The sequence below is a fragment of the Phragmites australis genome, chromosome 22 (genome assembly GCF_958298935.1).
Source record: "Phragmites australis chromosome 22, lpPhrAust1.1, whole genome shotgun sequence".
NCBI classification, from domain to species: domain Eukaryota; kingdom Viridiplantae; phylum Streptophyta; class Magnoliopsida; order Poales; family Poaceae; genus Phragmites; species Phragmites australis.
Window position 1 is genome coordinate 24,101,969 of NC_084942.1, and position 11,086 is coordinate 24,113,054.

Sequence of the window (11,086 nt, forward strand, 5' to 3'; positions counted from 1 at the left end):
GGAAGCCACCGCAGACAGTTTTAGAGATCCGGAGTTTTCTGGGTTTAACAGGATATTAACGTCACTTCATAGAAGGCTTCTCCAAGTTTGCCAAACTAATGACAGAACTGCTAGCACTACAAGAAATTTGACTATCTATGATGACAGGGTATCATCATGGTATAATGTATTTTTTGTCACAGAATAGAAATAGTGACGTATTGTTCGCGTCACTCTCTTCGTCATAGAATCTGCGTCATAGAATGTAATTAGTGACTAATGTAGCTTCAATGCTGCAGCCATCTTCATTCGCCCGATGCAATGTCTGTAGATATGGATCAATATCTCGCAAAGGCATGACATTGCTTGAGGAAATGTCATCCTGATATGCCACATCATTTTCAGCCACATCATACAAGTGCCTATGCTGAAATTTCTGCACCACTTTCCAGTTTTTACCAAACTTTGTGTCATTCAAGTAAAAAACATGTGTTGCTTGAGAGTCTAAAATATAAGGATCATTTCTATACCAGTAACGCTCACAATTGATGCTTCTAAAATACCCATCATCCTTCATGCCTGTCCTTTTTCCTTCGAGATCGAACCAATCACATTGAAATATAACAACATATCGAACAAATTCCCTATTGGATGGATATCGCAACACAATTATTTCCTTAAGGACACCATAAAAGTCAATATATTCACCTTTATGTGTACCCTCAGTCATGATACCACTGTTCTGTGTCTTCTGATATTTCTCCCGACTGACAGTTCGGTACCGGATTCCGTTGGCGATACATGATGAGTAAGTTTCGATTCTTTTATCTGGACCACATGACAATGCATAGATATCAGCACTTACTTCCACTGTCCCCTCACAATGCAACTTTGCAATTTGTCCATACAAATACAACAGAGCATGTTATGCAAAGATTCAGTTCGGTACCGGATTCCGTTGGCGATACATGATGAGTAAGTTTCGATTCTTTTATCTGGACCACATGACAATGCATAGATATCAGCACTTACTTCCACTGTCCCCTCACAATGCAACTTTGCAATTTGTCCATACAAATACAACAGAGCATGTTATGCAAAGAAACAAAAATACATGGTTCTTCAAATGTGAACAAAAACTTACATGGTTCTTCAACCACTTTGCAAACCCTTTTTCGAGCCTTTGGTCAACATCGTGTTCGTTTTCACTTTCCAGCTCTTCTCTAAACAAGCTGTGAAAAAAGAAAAAGGACCTAATTATCATCGCATGGGAGACAAGCTACTTAATTTTTAAGACGAAGATAAACAGGGGTAAATGTTAGTACATACTTCTTGTATTCATCAACTTCTGTACAATTGTTTAGCACATACCACAGCAGTTTGTCAAAATCACTATGAAAATATGAAACCTTTGCGGCTCCAAGTAATTTAACACTAGGTGCGAAAACAGAAATACCATCTTGTGGTAACCCATTGTCTAGATTAGTGCTTTGTCTTCCCAGTCGATTGAATCTCGTTTCCACATCAGTAAAATATCTTGAGCAAAAAGTCAAGCACTCATCGACTATGTATGCTTCTGCAATGGACCCTTCAGGTCTTGCCCTATTTCGCACATAATGCTTCAAAGTACATAGTCTCCTTTCAATAGGGTACATCCACCCATACTGTACTGGTCCTCTAAGAAGTGCCTCATCAGGTAAGTGCACAGCCAAGTGTACTATCACATCAAAAAAGGCAGGTGGGAAAATTTTCTCATGTTTACAAAGAATGATTGGAATTTCGTATTTTAGTCTGTGCAAAACATCCACCTTCAAAGTTTTAGCACATATTTCCTTAAAAAAAATTCTCAATTCTGCAATTGCTTCATAGATATTGTCGGAGGATTAACTCCTGTCGCAGGGATCCCGAGAGACCCCTTTTTTAGAGATTCGGCCGGGGGGATGATCCTGAATAAGTTCATCGGAGAAATAAATGGAAGTGAAAGTAAATGCAACGGCCGGTGGTGGGGGATGATCAACCTAGTGCAAAGGGAAGTAAATGCACCGGAGTTTAGACAGGTTCGGACCGCACGGGGGCGTAATACCCTACTCCTGTATGGATGCTATATCCTATCCTGAGGGGGATCCCTCAGGGATATGTCTGGTTACAAGAATGTATTGTCTAACTAAGAGCTTGAGGCTCCTTGTTCTAGCTCTGCTCAGGCTTGCTTGCGATGTTTTCGTCTGAGAGTCGCACTGTCGACTGCTTGGGCTTGCCTTTTTTCCAATTGTTCTCTCCTCCGATGTTCCGATTTTTCCGATCTTTTTTTCGATTGTCCTCTTCTCTCTGTATGCCGATCCTTTTATGCACTCGCCGGCCGCGACATACCCGAACGGGAAGGAAGGGGCACAAGTTCCAAGACGCCACGACTGAGAAAGGCGTCATCATTTCCTCTGGGCGAAGTGACAGGGGCGGTGGAAAAACGCGGCGGGCGTCCGGTCACTCGTCACTGTGGACGCCCTGGCGACGGGCGCCGTTGAGAGGGCCCACCGAGCAGCCATAGAGGCACCCGGCGTGCCCGCCCTGTCTTGTTCCTCTGCCACGGCAGGGCGGCAGGCGGAACGTCTTGATCCTGGCAACATTATCCCGAGATACACCAGATGATACGGGACGGGACCCGTGCAATTAATGGCCCACGCCTCCCTGCCAAAGTATGGCAGGGACTGATACTGCGGCGGGAGCAGTTGGGAATGTCAGGCCGCGCACGCCCATTAAATGCGGCATCGGACCTCTGACTGGTTGACACCTCATCGGTGGGCCCCTCGGGGGCCCTTCTGGGTCGTCGGGGCACCGAGTGCTCGGGGGTACTGTTCACCTCCCCGAGCACTCTCTCCCGAGCACTCTCGCGCGAACCTTCGGGGAACCGAGTGCTCGGGGGCTGCCATGTGCAACCCCGAGCACTTTTGCACTGACCCTTCGGGGAACCGAGTGCTCGGGGGCTGCCACGTGCAACCCCGAGCACTCTCTCCCGAGCACTTTCGCACTGACCCTCGGGGAACTGGGCGCTCGGGGGCTGCCGCACGCAGCCCCCCAAGCGCTCTCTCCCGGAACTTAGCTCTTCTGATCGTCGAGGGACTAGGGTGCTCGGGGGCGACCGGGCACCTCCCCGAGCACTTTCTTCCCGGTACTTGGATTCTGCGGGTCATCGGGGAACTGAGGTGCTCGGAGACCAGAGGCTGTGGCCTCGAGCACCTTCTTCCGGAACTTAGATTTTCCTCATCCCGCAGGAGGGACCTCACGGGATGGTGACGCGTGGCGGACGGCTGGCCTGGCCTCGGGACTCAGGGACCCCCGATTCCTGATACACCGACAGATATCCTTATGGATTAGTCCCTGCATAGCAACTGGTAAAATTTGTTGTAAAAGGATATGACAGTCATGAGTTTTCAAACCTTGAACCTTACGCCCATCCATGTTAATACATCTTGTCAAGTTAGCAGCATATCCATCTGGGAACTTAACATCTCTTAAAAATTCACATAATGCAATACTCTTATCTTTTGTCAATGTATAGCAAGCAGGTGGAATGACATATGAATCACCATTCTGTTTTAAGTGCAGCTCCTTTCTAATGCCAAGATCTTCCAAATCAAGCCTAGCCCTCACAGTGTCCTTTGTCTTACCCTCAATATCAAGAAATGTCCCGAGAAGGTTATCAAATATGTTCTTCTCAATGTGCATTACATCTGCATTATGCCGTAGCTTTAGGTGTGACCAATAAGGTAATTCAAACAAACTAACCTTTTGATTCCAGGTTGGCTGGTCCTTCTCTGTGCACTTCCTCTTTCTATTCAGAGGATGCTTTCCAGGTCTAACATCTTTAACCTCTTCCAATTTCTCCAATAACCCAGATGTTAAAAATTCTATTGGTTTGGCCCGATTTTCATGTTTCCCATTAAATGATCTGCTTCTCCGCCAAGGATGGTCCATTGGAAGGAAGCGGCGATGACCAAGATAACCAATTTTGTTCCTTAAAGCCTACGAACAAGGATCTTTGTCACAATGAACACAAGCAAAGTAGCCTTTTGTGCTACGCCCTGACAAAGTACCAAGGGCTGGATAATCATGGATACACCATAGCACTGCTGCATGTAGGGTAAACATTCCACTTGTAAATGCATCATAGGTACGAACTCCGCTCCATAATTCAAGCAAATCATCTATTAATGGCTGCATGAATACATCAAAATCTTTTCCAGGAGCTTTTGGACCCGGGATAAGTAAGCTCATGATAAAGTTAGATTGATCCATACATGCCCATGGTGGCAAGTTGTATGGGACAACAAACACTGGCCACATACTATACGAGCTGCTCATGTTGCCAAATGGGTTGAAGCCATTAGTGGCAAGACCAAGTCTTAGATTTCTAGCATCTTGTGCGAACCATTCATACGTTCTGTCAAAGTCTTTCCATGCCTCACCATCAGCAGGATGCCTCATTTCATTATCAACAATCTGCCGCTTCAACTTATGCCACCGAGTGCTCTCCGCTACTTCTTTAGACATGAATAATCTTGGCTTTAAAGGAAAATAACGCAGTACCTTCTGAGGAACTCGCTTTTTTCCTTTCGGATCTTTCCACCTTGACTCTTCACATACTGGGCAATGGTCATGTTTGGCATACTCCTTCCAAAACAGTACACAATCATTAATGCACACATGAATTGACTCGTACCCAAGCCCTAATTCACGAAGAAGATTTTTGGCTTCATTATATGATCTGGGTACTGCATTAGGATCTGGGAATGCTAAGGATAGCAACTAAAGAAGTGCATCAAAGGCAGAGTTGCTGATCCGGTAGTAGGACTTGAGATGAAGTAGCTTAATAAGGAAAGAGAATTTTGTAAACTTGGCACACCCAGTGTAAAGTTCACACTTTGCATCTTCTAAGATGTTTGCAAACCTTGGCTAACCATTATCCTTGTCTGCGGATGTGTACAAGTCTCGCGGTAGTTGTGGAGTTCCATCATCATCGTAATCGTCATCGTTGTCATATTCATGTGTACCAATGGCATCAAGAGAATCATCATCCGTATCATCGACCTCAATTTCATGTTCCCTACCTCCATTGCTTTCAACATTAAGTGGTTCTCCATGATGTATCGACCTAGTGTATGTACTGCACATGCCATAAATATATATGTGATCTTCCACTTGAGCTAGATGTCCATGTTTTTGGTTATTGCATTCTGAACATGGGCAAAGTATTTGAGCATTCCCATCGAATCGTTCTCGAACAAAGCCCATGAAGGCCTTCACACCTTTGATATATGCAGGGGAAAATAGCCTATCATTTATCCAGGACTTGTCCATCTGCTAAGAGATAACAACTTAGAAAGACATTTAGAAATTTTCAAACATATGGCAGAACAAATCTTGCCCCTCATATCATGTACCACTAGCTAAAAAGATGATAGGATCTGCAAATCCTCTTAATTTCTACAATTAATTTCTAAAAGTATCCCACCCACTAAATTCTACAAATTCAAACCACTCTGCTCTGGCATCTCTGCTTTCGGGTCTCAACCTAGAGTCTCTTAAATTCTACATATCCTTGAAAGATCAATAGATTGAGACATTGAGTGATTGTCTAAATCATAATTTAGCTTGAGGGTACTTCAGAGATCATACCTTGTGCTTCAGAGCATCCACACCGTGTCGCCGTCGCCCGTTAAGCACCTGACCGCCTCTGCTCCTCGCTGCCTCGCCTTGTGGCCGGGCCACCAGTGCAACACCACCACCTCCACCTGCCACTTGCGTCGGCCGCCAAATGTGGGGGTCCCGCTGCCTGCCAACGTGGGGAGTCACTGCCCGCGTGTGCTCTGGCCTCTAGTGCTGGGAGGATCCGTGCCTCATTGCTGCACCCCCCCCCCTCTCCAGACAACTGGAGTGGGCTGCTCTGCTCTCTAGATGTGACTCTGTGTGGAGCTCTGCCCTCCAGATGAGAAGTGGCAGACTGGTGGTGGATTGGGGAACGGGCAACAGGAGAAATCAGGATGCTCCCAATATTTTATTGGGGCCCAATAAATTGTGACAAAATGGATTTCGTCATTGAAGTGTACTATATAGCTTTTGTGACGATGGCTTGTAGTAACGTCACAAAACAACAGACATTCTATGATGAATGTGCTCATTCGTCACAGACATACCTGACGAAACTGTCCCCTAGAGACTAATGACGAAATTTCTTTAATCGTCACCAAATAGACACCATTTTGTGACATTTTTAGGTTTTGTCATGACCATTTTCATCATAAATGCTCGAATTTCTTGTAGTGTAGAGAAAGAGAAGGAATTAAGTGGACCCCCGCTCGTGAGACCAGCTTTACTGAATTAAAGAAGAGACTAGCCACTGCCCCAGTGCTAATCATGCCCGACACACAAAAGCCGTTCTTGGTGTATTGTGATGCCTCGCATCAAGGTTTGGGATGTATGTTAATGCAAGAAGGCCACATAATAGCCTATGCCTCAAGGCAGTTAAGGAAGCACGAGGAGAACTACCCTACCCATGACTTGGAACTAGCTGTCGTAGTTCATGCACTAAAGATTTGGAGGCATTACCTGATAGTGCAGAGATGCGAGATCTTCTTGGATCACAAAAGTTTAAAGTATATCTTTACTCAACCTGACCTCAATCTCAGGCAGCGTAGATGGCTAGAACTCATCAAGGATTATAATTTGGGAATCAACTACCACCCGGGAAAAGCAAACGTAGTGGCAGATGCTCTGAGCAGAAAAGCCTATGTCAGAATGATGACTATGCAGGAAAGACAACCTGGATTATGTAAAAGGTTTGAGAAGCTTAATTCAGGCATTGTATCTAGCACTGACGCAGTTGTAATGGAAGTGTATTTTGCCTTGGAGCAGGGTATACGAAAGGGACACAGTAAGATGAGAAGATTCAAGAGATCAATCAACTCATTAAGGAGGATAAGGCTCCATGATTCAAGGAAGATGAGCAAGGAGTGGTGTGGTATAAGAAAAGAATATGTGTTCCTAATGTTAAGTCTATTCGAGAGTCAATTCTAAGAGAAGCCCATGACTCATCTTACTCTATTCACTCGGAAAGTACCAAGATATACTAGGATCTCAAGGATCGTTAATGGTGGCACGGAATGAAACGTGAGGTAGTAGAATATGTGGCCTTGTATGATATGTGTTAGCAAGTTAAGGCCGAACACCAGAGACCAGCAGGGTTGCTTCAACCACTAAAAGTAGCCGAGTGAAAGTGGGAAGAAATCGGCATAGATTTTATAGTGGGATTACCTCGAACATAGTCCGGGTATGATTCCATATGGCTCATAGTGGATCGGTTAACAAAGATAGCTCACTTCATACCAGTTAAGGACATGTATCAGGGATCGAAGTTCGCAGAATTGTACATGTCCATGATTGTGTGCCTTCATGGTGTACCCAAGAGGATAGTATCTGACCGAGGTACTCAGTTCACATCACGTTTTTGACAGAATCTACATAAGTCCATGGACACCAGGTTTAACTTTAACTCGGCTTATCACCCACAGACTGATGGACAAACAAAAAGGACCAATCAAATTCTAAAAGATATGTTGAGAGCATGTGCTTTAAAGAACGACAAGAGTTGGGATAAGAAACTCCCCTATGCGAAATTCTCATATAACAATAGTTACCAAGCAAGTTTAAAGATGACACCTTTTGAAGCACTATATGGAAGGAAGTGCAAAACCCCACTATTCTGGAATCAAAGTGGAGAAAGCCAAGTGTTTGGCTCAGAAGTCTTAAGGGATGCAGAAAGGCAAGTACAAGAGATTCGGAACAACCTACGAACCGCGCAGTCAAGATAGAAGAGTTATGCGAACCATCGATGTCAAGAATTGACCTTCGAAGTTGGAGACTTCGTGTATCTCAAGGTGTCATCGATCAGAGGTCTTCACAGATTCAAGGTCAAGGGAAAACTAGCACCCGATACATTGGACTGTTCAAGATACTGAAAAGGAGAGGAGAAGTGGCATATCAACTAGAATTACCACTGTAGCTCTCTGTTGTGCACGATGTGTTTCATATCTCATAGTTAAAGAAATGCCTTAGAGTCCCTGAAGAGCAGCTACCAATAGAGGAGCTGAATGTGCAAGAGGATCTTACTTATTCAGAATATCTGGTCAAAATTCTCGAAATGACAGAACATGTCACCCGGAATAAGAGGATTCACATGTGCAAAGTACAGTGGAGATATCACTCAGAAACAGAAGCCACATGGGAAAGAGAAGAAGATCTGAAGGTGGAGTTTCCCCATCTATTCTCTGATCTTTCCAAATCTCGAGGATGAGATTCATCATAAGGGGTAGGTTTGTGACACCCTCTTTTGTTGCGGCCTGTTTCCCCATGTGCAGCCTAGCCTCTCTCTCTCTCTCTCTCTGACAAGCCAGACCCACCCGTCATCCCTCTCCCACCGCTCCTCCCACTCCTGCGCCCGCGCTCACGCTGCAACCGCATCTCCCGATTTTGCCGCCCACGTCCCGCGCCCGTGCCCCACGTCTCCGCAACGGGCCGCTCCCTCTTAACGCTATAATTGGCCTCCGTAGCACCCCGCCGCCATTGCTGTCCCGAAGCTCTACCACGCACCGTCCGACGTGTTCGAGCTCTCCCCAGTGACTCCGAACCCGCCGTCGGCTTCCCAAAAGCACAAGGAGTATTCTCTGCCACCCCTCAACGCTGATCTGCCGCTGCACGACATCCCCGCCAAGCTCTGGTAAGCACCATCGCCATCTCACCGTCGTCATCCCCTCCATTGCACTCTGAGGCCCGCTAACCCTCTCTTCGACTTCGTAGGACCTCTAGCGAGCTCTCCCAATCCGCGGCTTTGCTTTTCTATCACCATAGCCAAGCCTCCGTTGAGCTCCGACCTCACCATCGCTGACCACCGCCGAGGCATCTCCAGCCGCCGTGAAGCGCTCGGTGAGAATCCCCATCACCGTTTCTTTCGTTTGTGCTGCTTCCCGTCAAGTTTGGTAGCCTGTAGCGCGATCCCGTGTGTCACCGCCGATGCTCCGGCGAGAACCAAGGTGGCGCTGCTGCTTATCTATCGTCACCGGCCACCAACCCTCCCCAATTGCCCTCGTCTGTCTGATCGTTGATGAACGGCCACGATTAGATCCAGCCATACCCCTTCATGAGCCACTAGGAAGCCACCGTGTGGCACATAAGTCCAGTCAAATTATGTGATCCACGTCAGCGCCACGCGTCATCCACGTCACCCATCCGAGCCCGATCAATAGGCCCAATCATCGATGACATCATGCTTACGCAATAAATAGGTTTTTCAATACAAAAATAAACACTTTTATTTTCTAAAATTAGGTAATCTTACATTTAAGTCCCTAAATTTTCTATTTTCACAAAAATACCCCTATTAGTACTATTATTTTACTTTTAGCCCATGAACTTTTATATAATTACAAAATAGGTCCCTAAAATTATCAGAAAAGCCCTTAGAACTTTTTGTTTTACAAATTAGCCCTTGTTCTTTTTCAGAAAAAGCCCAAGTAGCTTAAAATCCTCCTAACTTTTTCATACAAGCTCCGTTTTAGGCGATTCTTGCGCTCACGCGATCGTAGCAGTGAGTACTATCGGTTAGTAGGCTTTTCATAGTGCTTTATTTCTGTTTAGTGTACTATTATTAGATATTTGTACTTATTTTTTTTCGGTGTGCGTGATGGCAATAGGAGACGAGCAATTCATGAATCTGCAGGACCAAACTTTTGAAGAGTTTGAGTAGCCCACTGCTGAAGGCAAGTGTCTTTGAAAACATTGAACCTATTGTAGGAAAGTGTGTCTTTTACTTTCTAATTGCATGCTTTGTCAATATGAATCTCATGTTTAGGGTTTATTAGTACTTTCTATGATTTTCCTTGTCGTCTGTGTTGTAGTTGGGTGTCAAGAGTAGAAATGCTTAGTTGTGTTGTCAAGTCGGGTGGGATAAATGTTAAATTAATTAACGGTCTATGCAACATGAACCGAATTGAGTAATCTTTTGTAACAACATGGACCATAGGGATCTAGTAGGTCAGTTTTGTTGGTATGGTTGCTATGTGCGCAATGGGTGATGTGCAAGCACCTACTTTAGATCCTAAGGACCAGTTTGTGGAGCATGTAATCCGACTGAACAGTGCAACCATGATGCTTATATGGGTATGGCCTGACCAATTAATTAAATATCCTCCTTATTCTATATGTACCAGTGGACGGTTGAGTGACACAAGAGGAGGCATCTACAGTGGATGTAATCCCTGTTAGCGGTGAAACCTTACTGGGTGCATATGGATTTAGAGCCACTTTGTAAAGCCCTTGTAGTGAGACCCCAGCTCTACACCCCGGAAGTGTGAAGCAAAACGGAAATCACGACTCATGGGTAAAGTGTGCAACCTTTTTGTGAGGAACCGTCCAAACAGTATTCTGATTAATCATCAGGAGGATCATTATTCATAATCCAACCTCGACGATTAATCAGAATCATGTTCCGGTAGTCCCAGCACGTGTTTGTGCCTAAGGATCGGAACACATGCCTCCAACATAGTACATCACAACATAGCTTAATAAAGAGCAAGTAATAAATATTTATATTACAAAAATTAAGCATGCAACTGATTCCAATAATTTATAACAAAAGCGAGCTAGGAGGAGACAAAAACCCCTCAACTCCTAACTATCCAAAGATCTAGGCAGCGGAAAGAATAAACTATACAACAAAAGAGAGTGGAGTCACATACCCTTAGGCTCCACTCCAAAAGCTCGAGCTTCGGAGTAGGATGCACTACTCCTGCCCGCCACCCTGATCGGCTGGCACAAAGTAGCCGAACACTGCCCCTTCCTCAGTAGCCGGAGTACCTGCATCAACTTAAGGGCAGCACCCTAAGTACGAAGGTACTCGCAAGACTTACACAATATGAGTATATAATATCCCGACTCCAAGGATTATGTATTGTGCTGTTAGCAAGAATATAAACATGCGGTTAAGTTAATTAAAGCGGTAAGCAACTTAGACATATGTGAGAGCAACTAACTTAACCAACATATATGAAATTATCCTGTA